This window comes from Vidua chalybeata, chromosome Z (assembly GCF_026979565.1).
Source record: "Vidua chalybeata isolate OUT-0048 chromosome Z, bVidCha1 merged haplotype, whole genome shotgun sequence".
Taxonomy (NCBI): Eukaryota; Metazoa; Chordata; class Aves; order Passeriformes; family Viduidae; genus Vidua; species Vidua chalybeata.
In genome coordinates this window covers 32,794,525-32,808,798 of record NC_071570.1, presented here as the reverse complement: position 1 = coordinate 32,808,798, position 14,274 = coordinate 32,794,525, and the positions used below count along the sequence as shown (strand labels likewise).

The window sequence follows — 14,274 nt, the reverse complement described above, 5'->3', positions numbered from 1 at the left end:
AGCAACAGACAGATGAGCTATGTCAGGGGACACTGCACATGCTCAAACATTCAGAAGAAAGAGTCGGTCCTTTCCACTCAAAAATTAAGAAAGCAGATTTAATCTTGTCAACCTCAGACTGATCCAGAATATCATTATAACCCACTAACGCTACTTAGCCTAAGTTTTGTTCCGTCTAAAAACAACAAATCCAGTTCCCTATTCTCTTGAGCCTCAGGTTGGGTAAGGCAAATAGCTTCTCATGAGCTCAGAGTGTGTAACATATACACAGGCCTGTTCATCTTATCAATAAAATTGCAAAGAAAATGCATCAGGAAAAAAAAATCTCAATTCAGGAAAGTACATATTTGCTACTATATACATTTTATTAATAGGAATGCTCTCCAATTTGGATGTAAGTACCTATTTCCTAACTCCTGAAGTAGATTACTTCAGAGTCATTTAACTGTTTAACATGATTAAGCTTTTAAATTGTGTGCAATTTTACAGAAAAATTGATTGTTAATTTGCTAGTTAATATATTTTATCAGATTTAGAACTGAGTTTTTAAATTATATTTAAAAACTGAGATTTTTATTATTAATTCAGTACTCTTTGATAAAATAGCATGAGCTCATAGCTCTATTACAGCATGTCATGATGTGTTTTCCAGAGCTGCCATGTAAGGTGCAGGAAGTATTCTGGAGAAACTACTGCTCAGAGCTGTGGACAGGGGGCTGCAAGGAAAATAAAAATCACTGGATTCTAAAGCATAACAGCGAAAAGAATTTTCACTGAGATTTAGTTTTGTACTTGGAAATTTTAGCTATACAGAAAAACATACAAATATTTGCACATTCCAATACTTAAGATAAAGAAAAGTAAAAAAATCTGGATCTTGAAGATTTGAAAAGAACTGCTGTGATCCTGGATCACAGTGAGGGTTGGATTGTAATATTTATAATGCACTTGTATTCTATGCTGTTACACGATGTTTTGCCTCCCAGTGGTTTTTACTGAGTGCAGATCAAGATAAAGAGTGAGGATGGTGAATTACTGGGCTAGAATTGTTCTTAATGGAAATGGAAAAGAGCAGGGATGTGATTGCATCACTGCTTTCTCAGGTTTTCTCCAGGAACAGGGGTGAGAACCTGAAATGCTTATAAAATGTAACTTGGAAACAAAATCTTGTACTTTGGTGGAGTCTGGTATGGCATTGGTGTGGAGCTTCTTCCGGAGCCCAGTACTATCACAAGTGTGTTTCTGCCCTCTGCCCTGCCTCCCTGAATAGAAAGGCAAGGTAAGATTGCTCTTTCTACTTTACAAGGACTTAGAATTAGACATGGCAGAAGAAAATATACCTATGCATATACAGAACAAATCAAATAATTGCATCAATGCAGATGTAGTTTTCCATAGCTATCATGCATTTTAAAACCCATGGAGTTCTGTATTTCAAGGTGTCCTTTCTCTTGAATTGGAATCAAGAAGATGGGACAAAAATCTGCCTAAACTGTACTTTATTAAGTAATGGAAGATGATACATTATATATATATGTGTTTTGGCTATATTTTATCATCTGATTTAATATCAAACAAAAAATTGTTCCAATTAATTGAAACAGTAAAGAAAGTGGAAACAAAACAACTAAAATTATTTATAAAAAACCTGAAACTAAAAACCCCCAACAATGCAATGAAACTGAGCAGTTATAGATGGGGAATTTTAAGACAAAGAGGGCAGAAGCTCTAGAAAAAAATCTCTTGATATGTAGCAATTTTTTCTCCATCACTCCTAAAGAAAGGCAAAATTTAGTCTTTTGCTTCCTGCACTCTTAGTGTGTGCTGTCATGAACATAGATGATCACATGATGATCAGAGATTATCATAAGCATATTTGTAGTCTTACTTTGTGTCTAGGTGGTGTGGATACGGTGCTACTTTTTTTACTTCAGTCCACACTCTTCCAGCAACCCATTGCCCAAAGCCCTAGAGTAATGTCCTCAAATAGCCTTTTCTATAGGCATAAGGAAAAAAAAAAGCAAATGTTCAGGAAATGGAGCTGGTCTTGGACCTTTTTTTTTGCCTGTATCTGTGCTAGTAAGTTAAATATGCTCAGGGATGTTTGCTTGACATTAAAACCACCAAGAAGCACAGAACTTCTGTCCAGAATACAGAATTTATGTCCAGACTTGCACATATCTCTGCACCCAAAACTTCTACTTCTGTCAGAGACCAACTGTTTTAGGTGGACAGTTGAACTTAGTAACCTAAAGGGTAATGAAAAGGAAGGCTGCTGGTCATGAAACACATGGGAACCATCCTAATAATTTGATGTCAGGGATGACCGATCATGTCACAGCAGTGTTCAACTTATTGGAAAAGAAATATTATAAAAATACAAGGCACTATCTCCCACCAATCTATATTCTTTGAGCTTTCGGAGGGGAGGATGAAAGGAACCTCATCTGTGTATTAGGCATATCGCTTACTACTCATAATCACATTTCTTGTTGTGCAGATGCTATCAATTTGAGGATTTTATTTCAACAGAGAATGGATGTTCTGAGTAAGTTTAAAATCTCCTAGTTGTTTGTCATCGATTAACTCAGTTGGCATCTAAATACTGTGCAACTGCCTGCTCGTTTTCCCCAGGTAGGGAGAAAAGTCAGGAACAAAAAAAGTAAAATTGTAGATGGAGATAAGAACAGTTTAATTATTGAAATAAAATAAAATATAATAATACAAATTATAATGATATCAATAATACCTTCATCATCAACAACAATAATGAAACAGAGAGAGAGGAATAAAACCCCAGAAAGGCAAGAGATGCTCAAATGTAGTTGCTCACCGCCCAATGACAGATTTCCAGCCTGTCATCCTGCAGCAACAATCAGTACCTCCCAGACAGCTCCCCCCAGTGCACATCCTGGCCATGTCCTTCTGTATATGGAACTTTGGCCAGTTTGGGTCAGCTCTTCTGGCCATGCTCCCCCAGCCTCTTGTCCATCTGAGCGTGGGACACTGAAATGTTCTTGGCTATGGCAAGTATTTAATGATAATAAAAAAATAATAAAAATAGCAAAAACCAACAATAAACAACAATTTAATTTTAGTAGTGAGCAAAGGAGCTTACTTTTGATGAAGCTTACAAAAATGGAAAGATTTATAGCAAGATGTTTTTTCCAGACTTACAGATATATGACTTACACGTGCAAATAATTACAGCACTGTTAATTACACAAGAGATGTGCACAAGAGGTGGTATAATGTGAATACTTTAATTTAGGAGATTTTTACAGAGGTCATCCAAGGAAGGCTTCCTAACAGGGGTCTACCTTAGGCTGCAACCTTCAGCCCTCCTTAGATTTTAACACCTCTGGGATGGATAACCCTGGTGTGAAAGAAATAAGCCCTATGCTCCGTTAAAGGCACAGCTTTCCCAGGAAGGTCTTCTTGCTTAGAGAAAGCATCCTTCTGATCATCTTCATGCTGACATGGGACTACCCTTGCAATATAACTGAAGACAACTGTTACTCAGCTATGCAAAGAAAAACAGATGATCAAGTACCTCCTCTGTATGTCCTACTATTGATCAAGGAGGAAGTTTTTAATGAAAAGGTAAGTATGTCATTCAATTACAAACAATTGTCAGCCTAATAAGAAACAGTTTCTCCTCAATATTGCACATTGCTAGTTTTCATTTTATAACACTGGCAGATGTGTCACACATTATGAAGGAAAAAACCCATTGTGTTTTTCAGTGTCTCTCAAAATGTTTTAAATGCATACACAATAGACATCACAATTTAAAAAATATTTCCAAGAAACTTATCTTTACTTATTAAAGCTATGTTATGAGCCTTTCTGGCAACATTGCTATAGTGTAGTAAGATATCTTTGTTTTGTGAGAATTGGGGGGGAGTATTTCCTAAACAGGAGGCCTGGTACTTGTGTTTTGAGGGTGTTTTGCCTATTTCTTTTGAGACACTTTGTAATAATTACAGAATCACAGAATCCTTTATGCTGGAAAAAACTTCTGAGATCATAGGATCCAACCTTTGATCACCACCTTGACAATTAGAGCAAAGTTCCATGTCCAGTAATTTCTTGAACACCTCCCAGCTTGGTGTTGCTCAGGCAGGACCTGCCTTTCCTTGACCCGTGCTGGCTGGGCCTGATCCCTTGGCTGTCCTGTGTGTGCTGTCTGATAACACTTTAGATGATCATCTCCATGACCTTGCTGGGCACCAAGGTCAGGCTGAGACGCCTTTAGTTCCCTGGATCCTTCTTCTGGCCCTTCTTATGGATGAGCTTCTCATTTGGCAACCTCCAGTCAACTGGAACGTCCCCAGTTAGCCAGGATTGATGATAAGTGATGGAGAATGGCTTAGCAATCTCTTCTTTCAGGTCCCTCCATGAATGACCAAGTTCACAGCAAATATCATCACTGTCTTTCAAAGAGTTCACAAAGATACACATACTTTCAAAAACTTTGTACTGTTCACATTGATGGGCAAAACTTGCAGAAAATCCTTACAAAACCAGTTTTTTTTCACTTCACATGGATATGCAAAGTTTCTAAATTAATCCAGTAATTAAAAAAGGGAAAATTGGCAAAAGTTGGTGCCAATACAGATTTTGTAAAGAAAAAAGGGCTAAAGTAAATAAAATTGGATATGAAATGAAACAGCATTAAACTGAAATCTGCTTATATTTAGGAATTTGCAAGATCCTGATATCGTACCAGTTATCTGGTCTCCTTATTTCAAATTTAATATGCTTTATTAAATGTTCACAAGGTAGCAAGGCTACTTGCAGGAAAAACACAGAAATTTCACTTTATAGAGAAAAGAGTAGGGTAGAGAGAAGCATCCAATTACTCACTTGGTATTGAATGTTTAGTTCATAACTCCTTCAACGTAATTCCTTTTTTAGCTAAAGAGTTTATTGTCATTAAGAGTTAGTATTTTTAGTTTTTTTTTTTTTTTTTTTTAACTTAGAACAGTGAATATTCACTTGCTATTACTTCATGGGTGACAGGAGATTAGTACATTTAGAATTCAGATGTTTAGTATTTTGGAGAAGATGTACACCATGACTTTCCTTCAACAGAAGAAATGTAATGTAGGCAGTGTTCATATGGGACACATCTGAAGAACAGTTGAACCCTTTTAACCTCTATTTATTATCTCTCATAACGAGGAAGGAATACTACTTAATGGAGATAAACCATTCAATTGGCTTCAAATAGCCCTTAGCTTCATACTGCACAGTGTTTATGGAATGTGTTATTGGAGATGAAAGCTTCTACTGCTGAAGGGGAAAAAAACTACTAGTCAGACTATTTTCAGTTACAATATATGTGAAAAACTTGAAACAGAGAAGCTGCTATTTTAAAAGCTTGGCCTAAAAGAGTTTGTGTCTCTAATTAGCATAAAGAAAAGCATGGCCTCCCAGTTTTTGTCCTGGCTTTTCACTAGTGTCACCAAGATACTGATTATTTGAGATAGGAACAGACTGACATTATCTTGAGACAGGTAAAATGATCAATTTATTTCTATAATATAGGTCAAATTTATATAATTCAAAATTAATGGTATTTTAATTCAAAATGAAAGGTATTACTTCAAAATATGGACTGTTAACTACAGCTTTATTGAAGTCTTTGCCCAACATTCTGCAATGGTAATTTTAATATACAAGTTCTTCAGAAATTAAGGACTCAATAGACACTTGTGTTTTAATTTCCAGACCTGTCTAGTACTTGCGTATTATATGAAATGCATTGGATGCAGAGATGCTCAGAACTCTTGAAAAATCAAATAACTAGAGGTTATACATAACATAATGCAAATAATAATAGCCAAATATTTAATATAGTCAAATCCCATTGTCTTATTTATGTAGACAGACCCACTGAAATCTGGAATAAATTGGTAAAGTCAACTTTCTTACCTGGAAGGCATAATACATAAAAATAGACAAGCCCAGATACTTTACACTAGTGTTCATTACGTTACTGCAAATGATAATGACTAGATGTTGTTGTACACTTTTGTATACTGCTTCCATTCTTTTAATTTTCCTACTTAAAATAGAAGTGAACATGCAGCTGAAAGATACTTAAAACTTTGCAGTTAGGATGGTTCATTAGAACTGTGTTTGTATTGAGGAACTCTCACTGTGTTTAGGAGCTAATTATACGAATAATCATTTGCTGAGAAGAACATACATTAGAATTGGGGTTTTTATTATTAGCATTAGGTGGCCATTTGCTTTCTAGATTTTAAATATTGGGCTCCCTGCATCAGAAGCTTTCTGGATCAAATTTGTATTAATCAGATTTAAACCTCTTACATGGAAATTTTTATTTTGGCTTTCTGCATGATCCTTTGGTTCAGATTGGTTGTATATTGGGCACATTGGGTTTTTAAGAAAAGATGAAGTATTTTGTACATCTTCTGGAATGACACAAGAATGTGTAATAGTAGGAAAGTAATTATGTTTCTATATTTTTCTGTAGTATTTCCTTAATTAGCAATCTGAGTGTGTACTCTACTCATGTAAGTATTTTGTATTCCACTACTATAAATGAGAGCACATTTCAAGTACCTACCAAAATACATTTTTGGTCTCATACTTCATCTCATTAGCTGAGGTGGTGGGGTGTCCTTGTACAGTAGGGATTGTTTCAACTGTATAGAGTTCAAGGATAGTGATATTGTAAGTTTGAGTCCTGATGAGTAGGAATCAAGGGGATGGCCATCAAGGCAGATATCCTAGTGGTAGCCTGTTCAAGACCACCTAACCAGGATGAAGAGGCAGACAAAGCATTCTACAGGCAGCTGGAGGATATCTCATGATCACTGGCTCCTGGTAGTGGGATCTAACAAGAGCCAGTGATCTGTTGTGGGAGACTTTGCTTTAACTTGCTGGATCTCTGCTGGAAACTCAGCACAGCAGAGAAGAGGCATTCTAGGAGGTTCCTAGACCACATGGAAGACAATTTCCTCACACAGATAGTGTGTGTGAGCCAGTGAGGGAAGACCTCACTCAACCTGCTGTTTATGAATAGAGGGGGATTGGGGGTGATGTTGTGGTCAGAGGCTGTCTTGGGTATAGTGACCACGAAATGATAGCTTTCAATTGGTGAAGGAAGAGAAATTATAGCTTTCTTGAAGGAAGAGATGGCATCAACTAAACTTTTGCCTTGGCCTACCAGAGGGCAGACTTTGGCCAGTTCAGGACAGTGGTTCAGAGAGTCCCTTGGGAAACAGTCCTTAATAACAAAGGGATCCAATAAGGCTGAACATACTTTAAGGAAATCTTAAATTCATTTAAAGAGTGACTCATCCCTATTTGCCAAAAGACGAGTTGGAGGGGGCAGAGAGAAAGAAGACTGGCCTGGCTGTATAGGGGGCTTTTACTGGAACTCAGGCTAAAAAAGAGATTTTATGACCTTTAGAAGAAGGTCAACTCGGGAAGTGAGCAAGGATATTATTAGGTCATGTAGACTGAAAGTTAGAAAGGCAAAAACTCAGCTAGAACTTAATCTGGCCACTCCTGTGAAAGATAATTAAAACGGTTCTCATTAAAAAAACAACAAAAGCAGGACCAAGCACAATCTCCATACCTTATTGGATGCAGAGGGAAACATTGTACCTAAAGATGAGAAAAAGGCTGAGGTAGTTAAAGCCTGCTTTGGGTCAACCTTTAACAAGAAGACAGTTATTATCAAGGCAAACAGCCCTCTGAGCTGGTAGACAAGGACAAGGAGCAGAATTGAGCCCCTCTCCAGTAGAAGTTAGTTAGTGACCTGCTGAGCTGCTTAGACATCAAAAGTGTAGAGGGCCAGACGGAATCCACCGTCTGGATGGACAGCTCACTGAGCTGTTCTCCCTCATTTACCAATGGCCCTGGCTAACCTGTGAGGTCCCAGGTGACTTGAGTGGACATTGGCCAATGTGACACCTATCTACAAGAAGGGTTGGAGGGAGGTTCTGGGGAGCTACAGGTCTGACGCTGGTGCCTGGCAAGGTTATGGAACAGATAATCTTGAGTGCTATAATGCAATCTACATGGCATGTGCAGGACAGCTAAGGGATCAGGCCCATTCAGCATGGTGTCAGAAAAAGTTGGTCCTGCTTGGTCAACCTGATCTCCTATGACCAGGTAACTTGCTTAGTGGATGAAGGAAAGGCTGTGGATGTTGTCTTCCTAGAATTTAGTAAAGCCTGTGATACTGTCTCCAATGCCGTTCTCCTGGAAAAGCTGGCAGCCCATAATTTGGACCGGTGCTCTGTTCACTGGGTAAAAACTGCCTGGATGGCTGGGCCCAGAGAGTGGTGGTGAGTGGAGTTCCATCCAGCTGATGGCCGGTCATGAGTGGGGTTCCCCAGGGCTCAGCACTGGGGGAACTTCTGTTTAATATCTTTATCAGTGATCTGGATGAGGGGATTGAGTGTGTATCCTCAGTGTTAAAGACAACACCAAGTCAGCCTGTTGGAGGGCAGGAAGGGAGGGATCTGGACAGGCTGGATTGAGGATGGACTGAGGCCAGTGGTGTGTGGCTCATCAAGGCCAGCTGCTGGGTTGTTGGCTCATAACTGGGCCAAGTGGCAGAGCACTGCCCTGCCTTTCCTGCTCATGGTTTCAGGTTTGGCATCCAGCTATGCAAATAACTAAGGGATACAGGGAATGCTCTCACATCCTTCCTGGGAATCCTTGCTTTTGCAGCACAGGCAAATTAAAGAACAAACAATTTCAAGGATGAGGAGAATGGAGGTTTCACTGCAGTCAAGACTGTAATGAATATTGAAATCTTGAACTTAGAAAAACACTGCTGGTGTTAGAAATCAGAACTGGGGTTTAGCTACTCAGAGTTGAGCTGAAGATTAATGTTTCAGAGCTTCTGAATTGTTTCAGAGCTTCTGTCAGTTTAAAGATGAAATTATCATGTGCTTTTTCTACTTTATTTTCTCAGTTGATGATTTTTAGTCAAGTTTCTGTAAAAAAAAAGGAATTGTTGCTTTCTAGTGATTTTTATCAAGTTATGAAAAATAATTTACTTTGGCCACATATACATGCCTGTAAAATACACTTAAAAGAAGAATCCTGAAGTTTGAGACAATTTTTGTCAAAAGTCAGTGCATAATCTCAGTTTCTACAATAACTTAAAACTTGTGGAGGAAACTTCCAAAGAAAATCCAGAATCAAATGCAGGCGCTACAAACACTTGCCTGCGTTCTTTCTAACTACATCTAAATATAATTTTGTAAATTTACTTTTTTTTTTTTTACCTAATTATTTTAAAAAACAATTTTGATTGCATTGGTAAAAGGATTTCAGAATTGCAAAACGGTGATTTAGGCATTTAGATCCCAGGCAGTAAGAATCTACTCATCACTTTTCTCTCAAAACTGCACACGCGGACCTCCAGGGTATTTCCACACGTGCGCTTGTACAATGAAGTACATGTCGATTTAGCGAAGATTCTATTTTGTTTTATTAATCGGTGGTTATCGGTTTTTACTGGCCTCGGGCCCCACCGGTGCCGCGATTAAACCGCGCTGCGGGTGCGGGCGGCGCTTGGCGCTGCGGAGCGCCCGCTCTGTCCGCAGCAGCGGGCACCGCGAAGGGACCTGCGCTTCCCGGTGCCCGCTGCACCCTGCTTCCTCATGGCGGGGATCTCACGGGCACCAGGCTGATCTAGGGCCGCGCTGGGTGGGCGCTCTCGCACACATACGCGGCGTACGGACCTTCCAGCCGAGCTCCCGCGGCGCCAGCCCGGACCGGTCCGATTGACCCGCGGGCCGAGCCCGGCTCTCGGTTTGAGCGCGCCTTGCCGGCACCGCCTCGACGCTCGTTGCTTTTGCGCCGCTGCACGGTTAATTACGGCGGCGCCGGGGACTCCCGCCGCGGGGGCGGGGCGCGCTCTGGGGATTCCCAGTCCAGCGCGGAACGTTCGGGATGGTTCCCGTGACGTCACGGCGGGGGCGGAACCGGGGGCCCCGCCCGCTCCTCCCCGGGCTCCCGCGCGAGGCCTCGCACGAAGCGTGCGCGTGCGCTTGGGGAGCACTGCGGCGCGGAGCGGCGCCATTTTGAGGGAGCGGGACGAGCGGGCGGTGTGCGCGCGCCCGGGGTGGGGAGCGAGCGGGGCATTCGGGACACCCCCGAGACACCCCCGGGAAAGGGCGGACACAGGGCAGCCGGACACAGGGCAGCCGGGACGCCACTCTCCTTCCCCCGCCGTGCTGCCCCGACTGCCCTCGGGGCCGGCAGGGGGAGCCGCCCCCGCCGGCGGGAGCGGGGCGGCCGGCGGGAGGGCAGAGGACGAGCACTCGGCGGAGCCGCAGCGGGACGTCGTGCACCCCGAGAGGCGGGGTTCTGTGTGTCCGCGCACCCCGGAGCAGGGTCTGTCTGTCCCCTCACGCCGGGAGAGGAAGCATACCCCGGGCGGCGCACCTACGGCGGCTCCCGCCGCCTGTCCGGGAAATGTCCCTGGCCCAGGTCAGCGCTTCCCGCCCGGGTGCTTCCTGTATATCTCTTCAGCTTTCCCAATAAAACGAGACATGACCCTTTCTTTCCCTGTTTTCACCCCTCCTCTTTACTCCCAGCCCCCACTGCCTGTCACCCGTCGCTCGCCCAGTGTGTTTTTCTCCCGGGGTTGAGAGGCAGGAGGATTTTGCTGATAGGCTGCGCCCTCCGTCAGACACTCCTGCCGCCCTCTCCGCGCAGTGACTGGAGGTGTAACCGAAGCTTCCGCTCTCGGGCTCGGCTCCCTGACTCCATCTGTGTTTGCTCTTTAGGATCCAGGTTTCTGTCTGTTTTTTGTTTTTAAGATTCAGGCTTTTGGGTTTTGTTTGTTTTGTGTTTGTCTAACGCCAGCCCGGATTTCATAAGGGAAAGCTGTTTTTTCTGGTTCTTTTTACATTAGGTTGCTTGAACGACAGAGTCAGTCCTGGATGTTTGCAGCCTTTTGCTTCAGCTGGCAGAGAAGAAAAAAGGTGGACCCTGACCTGCAGCAGTTGCTTCCTGTGAAAGGAAAGAAATATCGGACACAGTTCTGGGATTATTTGTGCGTGCTTTGTCCTGAAAATGCCTCTGAAACAAGCAGTTGTCACCTAGGAAGAGAATTGAGGAAGTCGTGAGGTTTTTTCTTCTACCAGTGTCGAGCACATTCCCCTTGGATTCTTTTGTCCGCGTAGCATGGATACGTAGCTAAATTTATGAAGTTCTGAATACTTCAGCTGCCAAAATAAAGTGCTTTCCTCTTTTTACATACTCTTTTTCTTCTCGGCAACATTCTTTCTGAGTCAGAGGTTTAACCAGTTTTGTTAACTGGCCCCGGGTTAAATGTGGCCTGAGTAACTATGGGACGTTGCTGAAAAGTTTAATGGCAGATTTTTTTTACCCACTTATTTCATTTTTTAGATTTTCTGACATAATCTTCTCTCGTTTTGCAGTGAGACCGATTTTATAAATGAAGAATTTAATAGATGTATGTTTATACTTTTTTCTTTTGTATTTTATTTAATATTTTTGTTGAAAAATGTTGCCCAGAAGCAGTACGGAGGTATCCAGATAACTGTTTACAAATGCCTCTGCTACCGGAAGGTGGGAAATGTTCTACAGTTCATATGTGAAATTCGGGGTTTTGACGTCACAGTTTGTGGAGTAAAACCTATATTTATTTCACTTGGAGCTGATGCTGCATATAGTGGTATCTGCATGCAATAGGCAAGAGAAGAAACTGACAGAGAAAAGGAAAGGTTTTTAAGACAGACATTGGCAGAGTTCGTAAATACCCTTGCAGTATCTGTAGGCGAGAAGGATGGGTAGCTGATTTCTGTGAGGTCAAATCTATGTCAAACTGCCACGAATGTAGTACCAACAGGAACTCGGGATATTATCTCAAGGAAAACAAACTGGAAAATATAAATCACGCAGCACTAGCACCTTGTGTGGTCCTCTTGGATTAGGTAAGTGTCGTAGTGTTCATAAATCAAATTACATTTGAAAAAAACATTTTATCGGTAGAACAGTTAAGCCTGTAATTTTTACTGGTTAGAGGTTCTTTGGTGTTTTTTAGGTGGTTTTTTTTTTTTTTTTTTTTTTTTTTTTTTTTTTTTTGAGAATGTTGAACCTGGTTGATTTTTACTTGCTGGCTTTTATAATTAATGGAATAATTCCTTAAGAATTTGAAGAATACAGGTACAAGGAGAAATATGTAGATAAGAGTGTGATTTTTATGTGAGATTAAAAAGTAGCTATATCTAGACTAAATCCATAAGGTATTTAGCCTTCATCTTAATGTTGTAATCTCAACAGTGAATGTTATTTCGTTTTGACAAAGTCTTCTGGATAGCTTGCTTGTGTTATACCTTCCAGTTGTGTTAGATATGTTTGCAGCTTCAGGGTAGTAATAATATAGAGGGTTTTTTACTCTTTTTTTTTTTTTCCTTTCGACTATTCTTTGTCACATACGAAAGCCAGAGGGTTTCTTTTTACCAAAAATTATTTTGCTGTCTATGCAGATTAGCTTTTTTCTGTGTTGATATTATAAGATTGACTTCAGTGTATTTTCCTGTTCTGTAATGGGAATGAATTAGACTGACTGGTCTGCAAGTATAGCACTTCAAAAAAAGCTCCTTCTCCTTGGAATGAATCAAAATTAAATCTAGTGGTGAATTGGCTTATTTTCCTTGCTTTTTTTCAGATGTATTGTAGTTTTCTTCATCCCACAGTGATTGAATAGTTTTTAATTTTGGCATTAATGTGTTTGTAATAATTTTTTGTAGGTTTGCATTCAACAGAACTGCCTGAAAGAAAATTAAGATGGACAGATCAACATAATTCAAAAGTCAGTGGTGATTTTACTGAAGTTCTCTATTCCCTACCCCACCCCGGTGATTCATAAGGCTTTAAATAATTAAAGCATTATTGGGTAGACTTTAAACTGAGCGTCTTGTAGAGGTTGCACATTTACCTCAGTTGTCACCTTTTAAAATACTTTTGAGAGCTTCTACAATACTGAAGTATTAGTAGTAGTGAACTAATTAAAAAAATGCTTTCTCTAAGGGCAGTGTAAAGATATTTGGGAAGATTGCATGTGTTAAAACCTTGTAGAAAAAGTGTAGTTAAGTATGTGAAACTGTATTTAAAAATTCCTGCAGTGTATTTTAACTCCTGTAGCTTGTTATTTTGACTACAAATAAAGTACTTGCAGCTACATAAATTTTGTAAATTCTCAGTCTTACTAAAGTTCTTATCTCTATGTTGTCAGTATCTAAAAGTTGAACTAGCTTCATTTTTCTCCTTTGGATGCTCTTGCTGCTTTGTTATTTTAACTTCTGTTTCAGTTTTGTTGTTTTGAAAATATGGAAACTATGGAACTTGAGTAGGGGTCTGTTGCTGTAATTTCTGGCTATGGCTTGTGGCTCTTCTGTATTGAGTCTAGGTGTGGTTCGGGTTGACTGGTGAGCTGAGCCACTTGTTAAAGAACCAAACCAATAGAAAAGAATGATCTTGTATGTTCCTTTACTTGTATGATTTTTTGAAAGCATTTGGTAGATAGAGAGTCCTGGTGTGAGTGGCCATTTCATTTGATTGTTGTCTACTGTATGTGCATGAGAGCAATAGAAATTATTCACTTCTTAACTCATAGAAAAAGTGACATGTTGCTTGTTTTTTCAAGCTATTAATTTTCAGTGCTGAGATACTTTTATTTCTTTTCAAGATGCTCTCACTGAAATCAAGTAGTTACATCCCCCACTTACTATTTTGGGTGGCATCTTTTTCTAGACTCTTCTCCTTCTGGGAGTTTTAAGGAGTTTGCTTTTTAGCTTCATTAATTTAATTCTATATTTACACCTCTCTGTAGGATAATTCTTTTATTCCTTTCACAGTACTTAGACTTGGGAAGTTGTAGTGTTTCACACTTAAGGGGAAAGGAGCACCCAAGATTCATAAATGCTTGTAGTTGAAAGGGACAATACAAGTTGGAGGGTCTACAAAAAAATCACCAGGTTTTATACATAAATTGCACACTTGGTATTGAAATGGGTATGTCAGTCCCTTTTTATGGATAGTTTCCTTGCCCTGAAGCTAAGGTTTTAATTCTTTATGTAGATCAGTTATCTTGCATGGTTCATTCTTTGAGGCCTTTCTGGAAATGGCTTGGAGGGTTTTGGGGGATTCCTGGTGATCTCATTGTCCCCCTATTGTCAACAGTCCATGCTTCTGTGCTGGTGCTATCTTTTGTTTGTTGTGTCTCAGTGGATTAGAATG

The 14,274-nt window shown here is 40.4% G+C and overlaps 1 protein-coding gene across 3 annotated transcripts in view; it reads left to right on the top strand.

Annotated features, from left to right (window-relative positions):
* The first annotated feature begins 11,355 nt into the window (after nucleotides 1-11,355).
* Nucleotides 11,356-14,274, top strand: part of GPBP1 (GC-rich promoter binding protein 1) — a 39,013-nt gene continuing 36,094 nt past the window's right edge. For all 3 annotated transcript variants that reach the window (XM_053931572.1, XM_053931570.1, XM_053931571.1), the window contains exons 1-2: nucleotides 11,356-11,966; nucleotides 12,786-12,847. The gene's annotated coding sequence lies outside the window, so the exon portion shown is untranslated. The remainder of the gene's footprint in view (nucleotides 11,967-12,785; nucleotides 12,848-14,274) is intronic.